At 40.3% G+C, this 18,858-nt stretch overlaps 1 protein-coding gene across 1 annotated transcript in view; it reads left to right on the top strand.

The window, feature by feature from the left end:
* Window positions 1–2,027: 2,027 nt before the first annotated feature.
* LOC123747578 (uncharacterized) overlaps window positions 2,028–18,858 on the top strand; it is a 60,334-nt gene continuing 43,503 nt past the window's right edge. The window contains exon 1 of the mRNA XM_069316559.1: window positions 2,028–2,065. The gene's annotated coding sequence lies outside the window, so the exon portion shown is untranslated. The remainder of the gene's footprint in view (window positions 2,066–18,858) is intronic.

The raw sequence follows: 18,858 nt of genomic DNA, 5'->3' as shown, positions 1-18,858 counted from the left end.
CGGCCGGCCGTCGAATCAACTGGAACAAGTCGCTGACAGGATCGCTATCAGTCTGTAGGTCGTAATCACTCACCGGTTGGTGCACCTAGCATGGGCTGACGGGATTAGGGTATGTACCTTAGAGGTGTAGGGTCTAGGCTGGCGTCTGGCGTCTTCAGCCTCAGAATGGACGAATATAATTCTTGTTGAGGTCGAGTAGTGTCTTGAGGTAGTTTTCAACGACGAAGGTGAGAGTGAAGAGGCAGTTTTCCCAACTATACAAGATAATTATTTGACAACAGATGTAGCGATTTTATGTATACATGAAATCAATATGCATCTGAAAATGGATACAATCTTCATGTATACAATTACCCAATAATTATGTGCCAATTGAGTTAATCTTCATGTATATTTGTAACCAGCATCCACGTGCAAATGCAGTCAAATTTATGGAATTATCGTTAGAAAAAAAGTGTAGCACGTCACCAAGCCACAACACCAGTACAGTAAGTTAACTCAAGCAATAACACAAGTACTATCAGATAACTCAAGTCACAACACCAGAACTATCAGATAATTCAAGCCATAACAGCAAAAACAATAAGATAACACAAGTCACAACACCAGAACTATAAGATAACTCAAGCCACAACACCAGTACTATCAGATAACTCAAGCCATAACACCAGTACTATCAGATAACTCTAGCCACAACACCAGTGCTATCAGATAACTCAAGCCACAACACCTTTACTACCAGTTAACTCTGGCCACAATACCAGTACAATAAAATAGCACATGCAACAACACCAATACTATAAGATAACACAAGCAACAGCACCAATACTATAAGATAACACAAGCAACAACACCAATACTATAAGATAACACAAGCAACAGCACCAATTCTATAAGATAACACAAGCAACAACACCAATACTATAAGATAACACAAGCAACAACACCAATACTATAAGATAACACAAGCAACAACACCAATACTATAAGATAACACAAGCCACAATACGAGTACTGTACGATAACTCAAACCATAGCAGAAGTGCGTTAAATATACCAATGCTAGAAGATAAAATAAAAGATCACTACATACAAAATAGTAATGTAATCGGCAAAGAACAATTTTTTGAAGACTGCAACTTCTAGAACAGGAAGACATAGGTTCAAAGTTAGGAAACAAAGCTACCGGGTAAAAAAAAATTAACTTTCACTTCGCAGAGTGGTAGACGGTTGGACCAAGTTAAGTGAGACGGTGGTGGAGGCCAAAACCGTCAGTAGTTTCAAAACGTCATAGTACAGAGAGTACTGGGAAAGCCGGACACATCAAACGGAGCTCTCATCCTGTAACTACACTTAAGAGCTCACTTAGGTGCATGATAAAACAATCCGCAACACCAATGCTATTAGATAACACATGCCACAACACTATAACACATGCCACAACACTATAACACTAATCACAACACCAGTACTGAAAGATAACACAAATTATAATACCAGAACAGAAAGATAACACAAGTCAGAACACCAGTACTATTGGATAACACAAGTCAGAACACCAGTACTACTGGATAACACAAACAATAACAGACGGACTACAAAATAACACATGCCACAACACCAGCACTATAAGATATCACACACCACAAGAAAGGTAGAATAAGGTAACACAAACCCTAACACCAACAACAAGATAACACGCCACAACACTAATATTACCGACATACTCAAAGTGGTCTAACTACTTACTTTGCAGGTGAGTTTTTTACTTACTTTCAATACAATACAATAATATTCATCGCCAAATTCTTGTTTTTTCAGTCCAATTATTTCATCCCTACGAACACAATTTATCTGTCGAATCCATACGAAGACAATTCATCAGTTTCCTAAACTTAATAATATTACCATTCCAAATCTCGTTAAGGAATATACACCGATTACTTGAAATGTTCCGTAAATGTACGAGGTCGTGTTTTCATGAGATTATTGTTACAGCCGGCACCTCCGATACTTCAGTGTGCCCGTGGACGTCATAGAGGAAGGTTGTGCTGCTCCCGTCCACGTAAGCTACTAATGTTATTTGTATTTTCTACTTTAATAATTCGAATAGAAATTTACGAGGTCATGTGAAGCGATTGTTTATTCTGTCCGTATGACTATATTTTGACCAGTAGGACAATATTCTGACCAGTATGACTATTCTGACCAGTAAGACAATATTATGGCCAGTATGACTTTATTCTGACCATTAAGACAATATTCGGACCAGTATGCCTATATTCTGACCAGTAAGACAATATTCTGGCCAGTATGACTATATTCTGACCAGTAAGACAATATTATGGCCAGTATGATTATATTCTGACCAGTAAGACAATATTATGGCCAGTATGACTATATTCTACCAGTAAGATAATATTCTGGCCAGTATGACTATATTCTGACCAGTAAGACAATATTCTGGCCAGTATGACTTTATTCTGACCAGTAATCCAATATTCTGGCCAGTATGACTATATTCTGACCAGTAAGACAATATTCTGGCCAGTATGATTATATTCTGACCCGTAATTCAATATTCTGGCCAGTATGACTATATTCCGGACAATATGAATTTATTTAGGGTGCCGGTAGTACATTACTGTTCGTTGTCGACTCAATCGAAAATTCTGGTCAATATGACCTATTCTGGCTAGGTTCTATTCTGTTAGTATGTCTATATTCTGGACAGGTTGAGTATAGTCTGTTCAGTATGACTGCATTCTGTCCATTACGACTATATTCTGTCCAGTATGACCACATTCTGGTCAGTATGAATATGTTCTGGTCAGTTTTAATTTGTTCTGGCCACTATGTGTATATTGGGTCCTGTATGATTATATTCTGAAGCGTATGACTACATTCTTGAAAGTATGACAATATTCTGACCGTTATGTTGTTTATTCTGTCTAGTATGACTATATCCTGACTAGTATGTCAATATTCTTTCCATTACGCCTATATTCTGTCATTTAGGACTGTATATTACTTATACAGTCCTAAGGAGGAGAGGAGGTAGGAATATCAGGGGAAAGCACCAAGCCATTTCGACACTATAGCACTGGGAAGGGGTCAGGATAAAGATTTGGGATGGAAGAGGGGGAAGGAATGGTGCCCAACAACTTGGACAGTAGGGAATTGAACGCCGACCTGCATGAAGCGAGACTGTCGCTCTACCGTCCAGCCCAAGTCCTTAGACTGTATATTACTTGGAGAGAATATGAATGCAATGAGCTCTGGTAAGTGAATAAATTTTAAATCTGGGACAGGAAGACAATGAGCTGGGATATGTGGACATATTATAAGAAGGGATATGACGAATTTGAGCTGGAATATGTGGACATATTTTAAAAGGGAATATGACGAATTAAAGCTGGAATATGTGGACATATTATAAGAAGGGAAATGACGAATTAAAGCAAGGATATGGAGGCTAAGAGCTGAGATGTATGGACAGGGGTAAGAGCTGAATATTAAAACTAAGATGTGGGATATATGGACATTCTATGAGCTGAGGTATGGAGACTAAGTGTTGGGATAAGGGGACATATTAAGAGTTTGGATATGAGGACAAACTAAGAGTTGGAATATGTTAATAGTCTATGAGCATACACACACACACACACACACACACACACACACACACACACACACACACACACACACACACATATATATATACATGTATATGTCGTACCTAGTAGCCAGAACGCACTTCTCTGCCTACTATGCAAGGCCCGATTTGCCTAATAAGCCAAGTATTCATGAATTAATATATTTTCTCTATTTTTTTCTTATGAAATGATAAAGCTACTCATTTCATTATGTATGAGGTCAATTATTTTTTATTGGAGTTAAAATTAACGTAGATATATGGCCGAACCTAACCAACCCTACCTGACCTAACCTAACCTATCTTTATAGGTTAGGTTAGGTTAGGTAGCCGAAAAAGTTAGGTTAGGTTAGGTAAATTAGGTAGTCGAAAAACAATTATTTCATGAAAACTTGGCTTATTAGGCCAATCGGGCCTTGCATAGTAGGCTGAGAAGTGCGTTCTGGCTACTAGGTACGACATATGTATAATATATATATATATATATATATATATATATATATATATATATATATATATATATATATATATATATATATATATATATATATACATATATATATATATATATATATATATATATATATATATATATATATATATATATATATATATATATATATATATATATATGTTAAACCTAGAAGGGGTACCACCTCTGGTACAATGAAGAGTACTCAGAGAAGACCTTGTGGATCCTCACTGAACACTGATATTTTCTTCTCCTACTACCACTATTCTTTTGGTATGTGTGTATATTTATCTAACTTTATTTGAAAATGTCATTACACAAAAAAGTTGCAATATTGATTACATGCAGGGTACAAGGCTGCTTGTCACAAGTTGAACAGCTCCTCCAGCTCCTCAGATGGCGGGCAGGAACCATGGATGCAGTGAGCATTTCCTCTCTGGATTGCCACACTAAGGCGCTGAAAAAGAAAACTGGCAGCTCTAGGGTCTCTAGTTGTTTCGATTAGCTTAGACCCCAACTCCTTCAAAAAGCTAGCAGCACTTTTACCCCAGGCACCAAGTGTCTCTGAGGTAATGGGTACAAAATTGTAGTGGTGCTCAAGGTCTCTGTATTTACGTGACTTGGCCACTTCCCGGTGATTGGCAGCTCCTCCTGCTTGTGTAGCACTGAAGTCAACATAGGTATTGGCTGAAGTTGAAACGCATGTGTAGTCCCACACCAACTGTCTACCATTCTTCCAGGGGTTCACCGTGATTCCGTCTGGGCGACCGACAGGCTCATCAGAGTGGCGGGACATTAGGTAACTCTATATATACTTACCACATTTGTAAGGCCTCTTACTCTTACTCTTACCACATTTGTAAGGCCATTCTAGGAGTATGAGGCCCCAACTTGGAGTTCATATCTTATCAAGCACGAAACGAAGCTGGAGAGGGTTCTAAAGTATGCCACTAGACTAGTTCCAGAACTCAGAGGTATGAGTTATAAGGAAAGACTGCATCAATTGCACCTCACGTCGCTGGAAGACAGAAGAGTTAATGGGGACATGATCATCACATACAAAATTCTGTGGGGAATTAGCAGAGCAGATAAGGACAGATAATTCTCCATGGGCAGTTCTCGCACAAGGGGATAGAGGTGGAATGTGAGTACCCAAATGAGCCACAGGGACTTTAGAAATATTTTTTTCAGTCAGAGTTGTTAATAAACAGAAATCGTTATGAAGTGATGTGGTGGAGGCTGACTCCATATACAGTTTCAAATGTAGATATGATACAGCACAATAAGCTCTTGAACCTGTACAGGTGGACTGACAACTGAGAGGCGGACTAAAGTGCCGAAGCTCAACTTCTGCAAGCACAACTAGGTTAGCACACACACACACACACACACACACACACACACACACACACACACACACACACACACACACACACACACACACACACACACACACACACACACACACACACACACACACATACACACACACACACACACACACACACACACACACACACACACACACACACACACACACACACACACACACACACACACACACACACACACACGTGTAAATGATCTCCCGGAGGGTATAGATTCATTTCTCTCAATGTTTGCGGACGATGCCAAAATTATGAGAAGGATTAAGACAAAAGAGGACTCTTTGAGGCTTCAAAAAATCCTAGACAAACTGAAGGAATGGTCAAACAAATGGTTGTTAGAGTTTAACCCAACCAAATGTAATGTAATGAAGATAGGTGTAGGGAGCAGGAGGCCAAATACAAGGTATCATCTGGCAGAGGAAATTCTTCAGGAGTCAGAGAAAGAAAAAGACTTGGGAGTTGATATTACGCCAGACCTGTCTCCTGCAGCCCATATCAAGAGGATAACATCAGCGTATGTTGAACAGGCTGGCCAACATACGAACGGCGTTCAGAAACTTGTGTCAAGAATCATTCAGAACTTTGTATACCACATATGTCAGGCCAATCCTGGAGTATGCAGCCCCAGCATGGAGTCCATAGCTAGTCAAGGATAAGACTAAACTGGAAAAGGTTCAAAGGTTTGCCACCAGACTAGTACCCGAGGTGAGAGGTATGAGCTACGAGGAGAGACTACGGGAATTAAACCTCACTTCGCTGGAAGACAAAAGAGTTAGGGGGGACATGATCACCACTTTCAAGATTCTGAAGGGAATTGATAGGGTAGATAAAGACAGGCTATTTAACACAAGGGGCACACGCACTAGGGGACACAGGTGGAAACTGAGCGGCCAAATGAGCCACAGAGATATTAGACAGAAGTTTTTTAGCGTCAGAGTGCTTGATAAATGGAATGCATTAGGAAGTAATGTGGTGGAGGCTGACTCCATACACAGTTTCAAGTGTAGATATGATAGAGCCCAATAGGCTCAGGAATCTGTACACCTGTTGATTGACGGTTGAGAGGTGGGAACAAAGAGCCAGAGCTCAACCCCGGCAAACACAACTAGGTGAGTACACACATACACACACACACACACACACACACACACACACACACACACACACACACACACACACACACACACACACACACACACACACACACACACACTATCAGAACTGTGAAGGTTTCAGTGACTACATATCAGGCACCATAGCAACTGGAGGACAGAAAATTATAATAGTAGTCATATGTAACCCCCCACCGAATGACAGAAGACACAGACAGGAATATGATAGAAACAACATGGCCACCATCAATATAATAGAGAGAGCAGCTTCTGTGGCTAGCAGGAATGGATCCAGACTACAAATCATGAGAGACTTCAACCATGGGAAGATAGATTGGGGGCACAGAGACCCACATGGAGGACTAGACGCATGGAGAGCTAAGCTGCTGGACGTGGCAACAAGAAACCTTTTAAGTCAACACGTCAAGGGACCGACAAGAATGAGAGGAAAGTATGAACCAGCTTTGCTTGATCTGATATTTACCCTAAATGTGTCGGATATAAGGGAAGTTAAGTTGGAAGCCCCCTTGGGAATGAGTGATCATAATGTATTGAGCTTTGAGTACGTGGTTGAGCTAGGAATTATCTCCCCCAAAAAAGAACTGGGAAACAAAGGGCTTGCGTATCGAAAGGGAAACTATAAGATGAATAAATTCCTAAGGGATATACCATGGGACACAGAACTCAGAACTAAGTCCGTACAAGACATGATGAACTATGTCACCCAAAAGTGTCAGGAGGCAGTAAACGGGTTTATCACGGCCCGACAGGAAAAATCCGAGAAGCAAAAGAAGAATCCATGGTTTAATAGGGCATGTATGGCAGCAAAGGAACTGAACAATAGTGCGTGGAGGAACTTCCGAATTTACAAAACACCAGAAAACAGAAAGAGATACCAGAGAACCAGGGGACGAGAATGTTAGTGTGAGAACAGAAGCTGAGAAAATGTATGAAAATAATATATCTAATAAAGCAAAAACCGAACCAAAGCTACTACACAGCCACATCAGGAGGAAAAGAACAGTGAAGGAACAGGTAATGAAACTTAGAACGGGTGAGGACAGGTTCACAGAGAATGACAAAGAGGTGTGTGAATAACTCAAGAAGAGGTTCACAATATAACAAAGAGAGGTCACTGCGCTAGGAGAGATGGCAGTAAACCAGGCGGCCTTGGAAGGGTTCGAAATTACAAGAGATGATGTCAAGAGGCACCTGTTTGATCTGGACGTGAGAAAGGCTGTTGACCCGTATGGAATCTCACCATGGGTATTGAAAGAGTGTGCAGGAGCGCTTTGCTTGCCATTCTCTATAGCGTATAGTACGTCACTGGAAACGGCAGACCTACCAGAAATATGTAAGAAGGCTAATATAGTCCCAATATACAAAAATTGTGACAGACAAGAGGCACTGAACTACAGGCCAGTGTCCTTAACTTGTATACCATGCAAGATGATGCAGAAGATCGTGAGAAAAAACTAGCAACACATCTGGAGAGAAGGGACTTCGTGACAACCTATCATCATGGGTTCAGGGAAAGTAAATCTAGCCTTACAGGCTTAATAGAATTCTACGACCAGGTGACAAAGATTAGGCAAGAAAGAGATGGATGGGCGGATTGCATTTTTTTAGACTGTTGAAAAGCCTTTGACACGGTACCCCATAAAAGGATGATGCATAAGCTGGAGAAACAGGCAGGAGTAACTGGTAGGGCGCTCCAGTCGATAAGGGAGTAACTAAACAATAGGAAGCAGAGAGCTTCAGTGAGGGGTGAGACCTCAGATTGGCGTGATGTCACCAGTAGAGTCCCAAAGGGCTCTGTACTCGGACCTATCCTGTTTCTGATATTCGTAAATGATTTCCCAGAGGGTATAGACTTGTTCCTCTCAATATTTACTGACGAATCCAAAATTATGTAAAGGATTAAGACAGGAGGACAGCTTGAGGCTTCAAGAGGTCCTAGACAAACTGAAGGAATGGTCGAACAAATGGTTGTTAGAGTTTAACCCAAGCAAATGTAATATGATGAAGATAGGTGTAGGGAGCAGGATGCCATATATGCAGGCGATGAGTCACAATAACGTGGCTGAAGTATGTCGATTGTCACAATCGACTTGAGAATGGTCCAGGACGGACCGAAACGTCGTCGTCCCTTCAACTTCTAGTGTGTGGTCTGGTCAACAGGCCATATATAAGGCATCATTTGGGAGTTGAAATTCTTCAAGAGTCAGAGAGAAAGTGGTAGGGGTTGATATGACGCCAGACCTGTCCCCTGATGTCCATGTCAAGAGGATAAACATCAGCAGCATATACCAGGTTGGCCAACATAAGAACGGCATTTAGAAACATGGTAAGGAATCATTCAGAACTTTGTATACCAATTATGTCAGACCAATCCTGGAGTATGCAGCCCCAGGACGGAGTCATATCTAGTCAAGCATAAGACTAAGCTGGAAAAGGTGCAAAGCTTTGCCACCAGACTAGTACCCGGGCTGAGAGGTATAAGCTACGAGGAGAGACTACGGGAATTAAACCTCACGTCGCTGGAAGACAGAAGAGTTAGAGGGGATATGATCACCACATATAATATTCTCAAAGGAATTGATAGGGTAGATAAAGACAGGCTGTTTAACACAAGGGGCACACGCACTAGGGGACTCAGGTGGAAATTGAGTGCCCAAATGAGCCACAGAGATATTAGAAAGAACTTTTTTAGTGTCAGAGTGGTTGACAAATGGAATGCATTAGGAAGTGATGTGGTGGAGGCAAATTCCATACACAAGTGTAGATATGATAGAGCACAGTAGGCTCAGGAACCTGTACACCTGTTGATTGACCGTTGAGAGGCGGGACCAAATGGTCCCGAGTATTTTTTGGTTCAGAGTATTTTTACCATACCTGAATACCTTGAATTTAATACTGTTATATATAATATTGTTTTCTACGGCCCAGTCGAAAACTTTATTGGTATCGGCTTGTAGTTTCCAATGTCTTCAGCAGAGGTAATTTTCATGCTGATTTTTGTGTGATCATTCTGATCTGATATTAGAATAAGGAAAAACTGTGGTGCAAGGATTGTACCTTGAGGTAGAGACCTTTTAACTGCGATTGAACCTGATTTTATTTGGTTGACTGTTACTCCTTTTGTTTTGTTCTACAGAAAATTGAGTATCCACCGTCTTACTTTACTAGTTATTCCTATTGACCTTATTTTGTGTGCTATCACCCGATTGTCACATTTATCAAGTGCCTTTGTGAAGTCCATGTATACTATATCTGCATTCTGTTTTTCATCTAATGCCTCAGTGATTTTGTCGTAGTAGTCAAGTAGCTATGAGAGGCATGATCTTCTCGCTCTAAATCCATGTTGGCCTGGGTTATAGAGGTCATTGGTCTCCATGAAACTGGTGACTGCTGATCACTCTCTCAAATATTTTTATTATGTGGGACGTTTGTGCAACTGGTCAATAATTATTTGTCAATGCTTTGCTCCCTTCCTAGTGTAGAGAGGCTATGTCGGCTGATTTAAGCGCATCTGGTATCTCCAGCGTGTCCAAGCTCACAGGCACTCCACACTATACTGAATGCCTGTGCTACTGGCACTTTGCACTTCTTTATAAATATTGAATTCCATGAGTCTGGACCTAGAGCTGAGTGCATGGGCATGTTGTCATTATCTCTTTCAACATCTGCCACGCTCGTGTTGATATCAGCTACATTTATGGTCCCCGTGGTGTAGTGGTTAAGACAATCGCCTGGGGTTTCGTGAGCGCTTTATTCTGGGTTCGTATCCTGGCCCGGGAGGATTAACTGGGCATCAATCCTTAACTGTAGCCCCCTGTTTACCCAACAGTATACTGGGTACCTGGTTGTTAAACGATTTGGCAGGGTCGTATTCCAAGGAACGTAAGATTAAGGACTTGCCGAAACGCTATGTGTGCTATTGGTGTTCAAGAATGTAACAACTCTTGTATATATAAATAAATAAAAATCACAGGCGTTGGGATATCACTTAAAGAAGATGTCCGGATCTTCCACCTTCATGTTGTTTATAGGAGTGCTAAACATGTCCGCATACTGCTTTTTTAGGATTTCACTAATTTCTTTGTCATCCTCAGTGCATAAACCTTCACTTGTACGAATAGCTCCAATACTGGCAGTGGGTTTTGCTTTTGATTTCGCATATGGGAAAAAATATTTTGGGTTTTCTTTATTTTTTGAATTGTTCTCTGTTCTAGATGCCTGTCTTCAATCTGATATGAATGCTTTGGTCTCTGCTCGATTTCTTCAATTCCCCTGTTTAAATTATTCCTTTTTTGTATGTTAAGTCGTGTCTGCTTAAGCATTTCCGTTATTTTTCCTTCTACTTTTTTCCTGCTTTTACAAAGCTGTCTAAGAAATATAAGAAAATTATCTTTTTGCAAACAGACTGTTGGAACAATTAAGTTTTTTATCTTTTATTTTTATTTTTATATGCAAGCATGCACATAAATATAATAAATGAGAAAAAAACAAACAGCACACAAATCACAAATTACAAAAGCACAAAAGCAAAAAAGTACAAAAGTATAAATGCACAAAATACTGGCCTGAAGGGGCGACAACAAAAACACAACAATTAACACAATTATAATGCAATCCAGAACAGAGATACAACAGTACAAGATATGAGGAGAACGGGACCATGACACGCAAGCATGCGTATAAATACAACAAACCTAGAACAAAACAAACAACACAAAACACAAATCACAAAACACAAAGCACAAAAGAAAACAATGACAAATACAGATAATACACAAAATAATTAAAATACATAAAACACATGAAATACAGAAAACACATAAAAAACAGAAAACACCGGCCAAAAGGCCGGCAACAAAAACCCACCAAATGCATAAACATAATGCAAAACAATACAAAAATAATAGTAAGCCACATAGTACCCGAACCCGAACCCAACACCCCAACCACCGATACACAACACAAGAAAACGAAAGGAACATAAGACTACACATAAAAAGAATGGAACACTGGCTATACACGATAACGGAAACAAAAACAGACAGGGCCACACAAGCAGCCCAAAGGGCACACAAACACTCCACAAACAAGCGCACACTATTACACACAGGAACCGGAAACATGGAACACGCAGGAACCACCCCCCCTCGCAGAACCAGAACCATCTAACACGGGCGACGCACCCAAAGCACTCTCCACAGGCACCACACCAGAAGGGAAGTCCGAAACACTGTAACTGGCAATCACAGGCACATAGACCTCCGCCACCACCGAAGAATGCGACGCAACCAGAACCACATCGCCGTCGCTGGATGACCCACAATCGTCGAATTCTCCCACATCAGCCCAGGCAGAAGAAGATCGCCGGGAACGCTTGGGCACCGGCTGCACATCATCAGAGCCGGATGTCGACCCAGAGACCCAATCAACACAAGCAGGGCGAACCGACGCTCTACGCAGGACGGTAGCATCCTCAACCACACGGGAAACCAGGTTGAGCACAGTAGGAGGGCCCACATCCACCCCAGCACCCAGCACAGTCTGGGCACACGGCGAGGGCGCAGTGACAGGCACCACAGTTGAAGAACATGAAGATGGGGCAGCCTTGCAGATGGGAGCCGGAAGAACCACGGGAGTGTTACCTATCGTATGTTACGGCTCGTGACCCTATAACAGCTAACTTTAAAAAAGGTCTAGGGTTACTAAAAAAACTGCTGTTCACCAGAGCGGGTCACCAGTATAACCCCTTGATAAGTAATGAGCACTTTGTTACAACTTTCCTTTAGGACTGAAAAATTATACATATGACTTATAATATATATATATTGAATACAGTATAATATAAAAACACAGATGGTAAAGTTAACTTATACAACAAACCAAAAAATATTGTCGTTACACTTAATATAACATAATAAAATATGGCACAACAACAAGTAAACAGACTTATCTCCCACATGTTATTCCTTCGAGTCCCTTGAAGCTACTGACTACTCGCGCCCCCGTCTGTACCCATAATTCTCTCCCGTCTGCCTCATCCAGGATGAGGGATGGAAACTAAAGACTTTTTAATATTTAAAACTAATTGAACAACCACTTCTTCTCAAAACACATAAGAATGCAAATTACATATAATAGTTACTTGCAAAATATATAAGTACAATGCCACCTGCTTAATTACAGTAAATAAACAATTACATAAACTTAATAAAAGTGACATCTGGAACTCCCAAACTGAACAGGTCCAGCAATTCTAAATTCCCGAATCTAACAGGTATTAGACGTGTGAAAAGCAACCGTGCTCCTGTCCCCACTGACACTGCCACACCACACGATAATTTACAAAAACACAATGTGTGTACATATACAGGCAATGATATAATGGAACAAAACAAGTTATTTTAAATTTATATACGTATTCAGCTAGGAGTACGTAACACTTCCACCTCCAAGAAAAAAAATGCAATAGATTGAAGATCAATGGCATTTTTTCAAAGTAAAATGTATGACACTTGAGATTTATGGTATTAATTACACCAAACATGTAAAAGTAATAAGAACACATTTCTGGACAAAAATGAAAACACTCCAAATATAGTCTTACAGGAAACTCAGAAATTTCAGTCTTATGACTATGTTCTACATATGTGTCACTGGAGTATGCAAATTTATCTCTCCAGGGTACTATCTCATTAATTCACTTTGTTTCAGATCATATTTCACACACCTATCAACATTATCATTATTAGCATGAATAGAATTGTCAATAAAGGTAGCTGCTTGCACACAGTTATCACGGCAATTTATCTTTCTATCTGTTGCTACTATTTCTCTAAGATCAGTCCCGTATTTCCACGTGATTCCTTTTCCACATGGTGAATTTTTCCAAAACAGACTCCATTTTCCATTTCTTCCTTTTTCTGGAGCTGAACTGCTTAATTGAAGCTGACTGGATGTTGAGTAGATTTGGGACTTCTCCTGGGTATGCTCTGACACAGACATCTGCTCTTCATCACTCTGGATCCTCTGTGGAACACATACTCTCGCCCAATGGATACTAAAATTAGAGAAATTAGCATTAAACATCACAATTATGCATAAGACTTTCCCATTTATAGAACCTTCCGAAACATAACATACCGACTTAGCAACCCTTTGACCTTCAAACCAAGAAATACAACCCAAGATTAGTGCAAAGACTACCTGATCGAACTGACTCAGATGATCCATAAGGAACACAGAAATCAATTGCCTCATAACTCTGTCATAACGATCAGTGAAAGAAAACAGGCATATGCCTAGGCACCATATCTCAATCATAACTCTCAAGACAAGTTCACACCCCCTGATGGTGAACTTGAACACAACACACACTATCATCAACCGTCTAGTTTTCCAAAAGACTAACATACCGAAAACTTGACAACCCTCACCATCACTTCCCAAGTGATTTACGTCTGATGACAACCAATCAACCGAAAGGTTTAAGGGTCTTAACATCTTGAAGATGCACAGCAGATTATCTGGGAAACACCCAAGGACAATCTGAAACCCTTAACAATGATTAACACTAGGTAGGATAAACTTATCCCCCAACTTGAAATACACACCTGGAGCCTCAAACATCTGCTCCCCAGTATGATTTAATCCTTCACCCACAATATGACTCTGAAAGTCAACACCACACTTGAGTGGAACATACACTTTTATCACTCGTGCATCAAAATTAACTGGATCTGAATATAGAGACACTACTCTAGTATAACTCACCACTTCCTCAGAACTACTGGTTGCACAACCTACTTGAGTAAACTCTCTCTGCTCAACCACAAGGCTTGACAAAGATGTCCCACAGTCCATTACTTCACAAGAAAATGGCTCCTGCAGAATAAAAGTAGATTTCAACCATCCTACACACACTCTGACTCAATGTACCCAATGAGAAATACTTACTCCACATAGAATAAGAATCACAACTACGCAACTTAGATCCAAATGCTACTTTACCACTCTCAATTGTTTTACCAAAATTTCCTCCCATGACTTCTGGAGCTGCTTGGAGTACTGTCTGCTCACAATCAATAATAACACTACCAAGCTGGGTCACATCCTCACAGACAACTGAAGAGGGAGGCTCAATGGGTCTCCATCTACTCAACAGAAGCTGATCCTCTGGCTGCTTTCCCACACTCTCCAGAACTGGATCTACAGTACAGACTGTCTCCTTGCTTCTCTCTGAAATCTTAGGGTCAGTTCTACTCAATGCACATAAATTAAGGGAATCTGAAACGAGCGGGCAAGTAACAGGTAGTTTGACCTCCTCCCCTATTATATCACCTTGACTAGGGTGAGGTGGGGTCTCTACAACAGACTTACTCTCGACAACTGATTCTAAACTTGGAGTGAGCGGGAATACTTCTGCCAACCCGACATCTTGTCCTAAACCATTCACTTGGCTGGAATACAGAGTCGTGGCTTTTAAGTTTCTCTCAACTCCTGGCACAACGTTCGTAGTGAGCGGGCAAGACAATGGTACATGGACATCCTTTCCCAATTTATTGGAATAAAGCAGAGTCATAGTATCAGGCTTACTCTCAACAACTAAATCGGCCACACAGGAATCTGGAACAACCACATCCCACTTCTCCACTGAAGGGTTACTGGTTACTGGAACAAATGCTTGAGTAACAACATTAGAACTGACAACTGGATTTATATTAGTACTGACATCAGCACAGGTAGAATGGAAAAAACCATCTTCTACAACAGGTTGTTCATTCATAGAACTAACTTCAGCACAGGCAGAATAAACATGGTCTGCAACGGGCTGCTTACACAAACGGGGATCAATCTCACCCACAACATGATTTATGGCCACATCATTACCCAATATAACATCCACACCTGGGATGGGCAACTGTGTACTAACACCCACAGTGCATAAACTTGGTGTAATGGTGGATCTGAAATTAATGTCTATTAGAGGTACAGTTTTACATCCTGCAACACTCTGAAGAACAACAAACTTTCCAGTCTCTCTCTTTTCAACATCAGAAAGAATACTGGATGAAATTATGGTTTGGGAAGCACCTGTATCACGAAGAATAACCACTGGCTTCCACTTCCCATTAATACACAAAACTTCACCTATGAATACTGTGAATATATGGTGAATACTGTTTCACCCAATTGGGGTTTACAGTTACATGTTTATTAGTAAATTTATTTTGTACACCTCTACAATAAATGAGACCAGTTGGTCGTAACTCAGGGTGCAATATAAAACAGGATTAATTCCATGGCCTTTTCTCTTACAATGGGAACAGGACCTTACAGTGGACACACTGGTAGAACCAACTGTAGGTTTGGAAATAACCTTATTATTATTTGACATTCCTGACAATGAAGTAGCAGGGTTAGGTTTTGTAAGAGAAGAGCTCATGGGAGTAACTGGAGAACTAGGACTGGATGGATTCTGATAAGGAGTTCGGTGAGCATTATAATTTACTTTACGACTAGACTTAGGTGAAGTGGCCGTAAACTGGGCCTTAGTCAACAACTCATGCTCATCCACGAGCTTTGACAGCTCATAAATGTCTGTTACATTCTTTTGTTCTGCCATAAAAGTAGACAACTTGTCTGGGAGACATGACAATACTTCTTCCATTATAAGAAGATTCTTTAGAGCATCAAACTCAGTTACTGAAAGTGACTTTAACCATCTGTTGCAAAAATTTGTCTTCTGACGAGTAAAATCTGCTATTGTCTGTTCACTTACCCTCCTTAGGTTCCGAAACTTCTGCCTGTGTGCCTCTGGATTTAATTGATATGCATTTAAGATGCTTTTCTTTACAAATTCGTAATCAAAGCTATGAGCGTCAGGTAGGGATGTAAAAACCTCCTGACTACGCCCCTTAAATTGAGACTGCATAATGGCTACCCACTGATCCCTTGGCCAGTTCATACTGACGGTAATTTTATAAAAATGTGGAAAGAAAACCTCAGGATCCTCCTCATTAAACTTGGGTAACTCTATATACTTATTCATCCTGATGGGATTATTATCACTATTTGTTGAAACATTACTAGTATTTCCATGCCCAGCTGCCATACGCTGTGTTTCAAGCCTGAAGTTAGTGTCAGCCATTTGTTGTTGAATCTCTAATTGCCTAGTTTGTTCCTCGGCTTGTTGCTTCTTTGTTGCTTCTAGTTGCAACTCAATTAAACATCTTCTATTATGTGCCTCAAGTTCTAAACACCTAGTCTCAAGCTCCCTCTGCTGAGCTTCAGCCTCTAATATTTGCTGTTGAGCTTCAATCTCTCTTTGACGAGCTTCAGCCTCTAATATTTTCTGTTCTTTTTGAGCTTCAAGTTCTAATATTCTCTGTTCTTTTTGAGCTTCAAGCTTAGCATTGGCAATTTGCGCTTCTAACTCAAGACGCTTTAACGCCATTTGCTCACTCGTCTCTTCTCTTAACTCCTCTAGAATTTCTTCTGCTAACTCTCCATTCTCAACAAAATGCGTCACAATGACTTTCACAAGTTGGGCTTTAACCATTCTATTGTTGGCGGTCAAATCCAAATGATTTGCCATTTGTATCAACTCAGTCTTTTTTAGGCTCTGAATCCCTTCAAAGTCTGGGTGAGCCAACAACGACACAACTTTCTCCTCCATCGTTACTAACACTTGGCACTTGATTCACAACAATAATGAAAACAATGGCACTGCACTACACTTCACTGTAAAATTGTCACCACACTGAAAATTCGCTTGGCCTCACTGCACAACAAATATATAGGATGACTTACCTCAAAATCGTGAAACGTTGTTACTTGACACACAGGAAGGCTTGCTTGGCACATGGAATAGTTCTTAAGAAACACACACTTGACACACTGGTACCTAGGAAGGCAAGGTTAGATTAGCACAGTTAAGTTTAAGTGGGAACAATATTTCCCGGCACAGGCCCCCATAACTCTTTGTTACCTATCATATGTTACGGCTTGTGACCCTATAACAGCTAACTTTAAAAAAGGTCTAGGGTTACTAAACAACTGCTGTTCACCAGAGCGGGTCACCAGTATAACCCCTTGATAAGTAATGAGCACTTTGTTACAACTTTCCTTTAGGACTGAAAAATTATACATATGACTTATAATATATATATATTGAATACAGTATAATATAAAAACACAGATGGTAAAGTTAACTTATACAACAAACCAAAAAGTATTGTCATTACACTTAATATAACATAATAAAATATGGCACAACAACAAGTAAACAGACTTATCTCCCACATGTTATTCCTTCGAGTCCCTTGAAGCTACTGACTACTCGCGCCCCTGTCTGTACCCATAATTCTCTCCCGTCTGCCTCATCCAGGATGAGGGATGGAAACTAAAGACTTTTTAATATTTAAAACTAATTGAACAACCACTTCTTCTCAAAACACATAAGAATGCAAATTACATATAATAGTTACTTGCAAAATATATAATTACAATGCCACCTGCTTAATTACAGTAAATAAACAATTACATAAACTTAATAAAAGTGACATCTGGAACTCCCAAACTGAACAGGTCCAGCAATTCTAACTTCCCGAATCTAACAGGTATTAGATGTGTGAAAAGCAACCGCGCTCCTGTCCCCACTGACGCTGCCACACCACACGATAATTTACAAAAACACAATGTGTGTACATATTCAGGCAATGATATAATGGAACAAAACAAGTTATTTTAAATTGATGTACGTATTCAGCTAGGAGTAGTGGTTAAGACATTCGCCTGGGGTTTCGTGAGGGCTTTATCCTGGGTTCGTATCCTGGCCGGGGAGGATTAACTGGGCATCAATCCTTAACTGTAGCCCCCTGTTTACCCAACAGTATACTGGGTACCTGGTTGTTAAACGATTTGGCAGGGTCGTATTCCAAGGAACATAAGATTAAGGACTTGCCGAAACGCTATGTGTGCTATTGGTGTTCAAGAATGTAACAACTCTTGTATATATAAATAAATAAAAATCACAAGCGTTGGGATATCACTTAAAGAAGATGTCCGGATCTTCCACTTCATGCTGTTTATAGGAGTGCTAAACATGTCCGCATACTGCTTTTTTAGGATTTCACTAATATCTTTGTTATCGTCAGTGCATAAACCTTCACTTGTACGAATAGCTCCAATACTGGCAGTGGGTTTTGCTTT

The sequence above is a fragment of the Procambarus clarkii genome, chromosome 84 (assembly GCF_040958095.1).
Source record: "Procambarus clarkii isolate CNS0578487 chromosome 84, FALCON_Pclarkii_2.0, whole genome shotgun sequence".
Lineage (NCBI taxonomy): Eukaryota > Metazoa > Arthropoda > Malacostraca > Decapoda > Cambaridae > Procambarus > Procambarus clarkii.
This window is presented reverse-complemented; position numbering and strand designations above follow the sequence as displayed.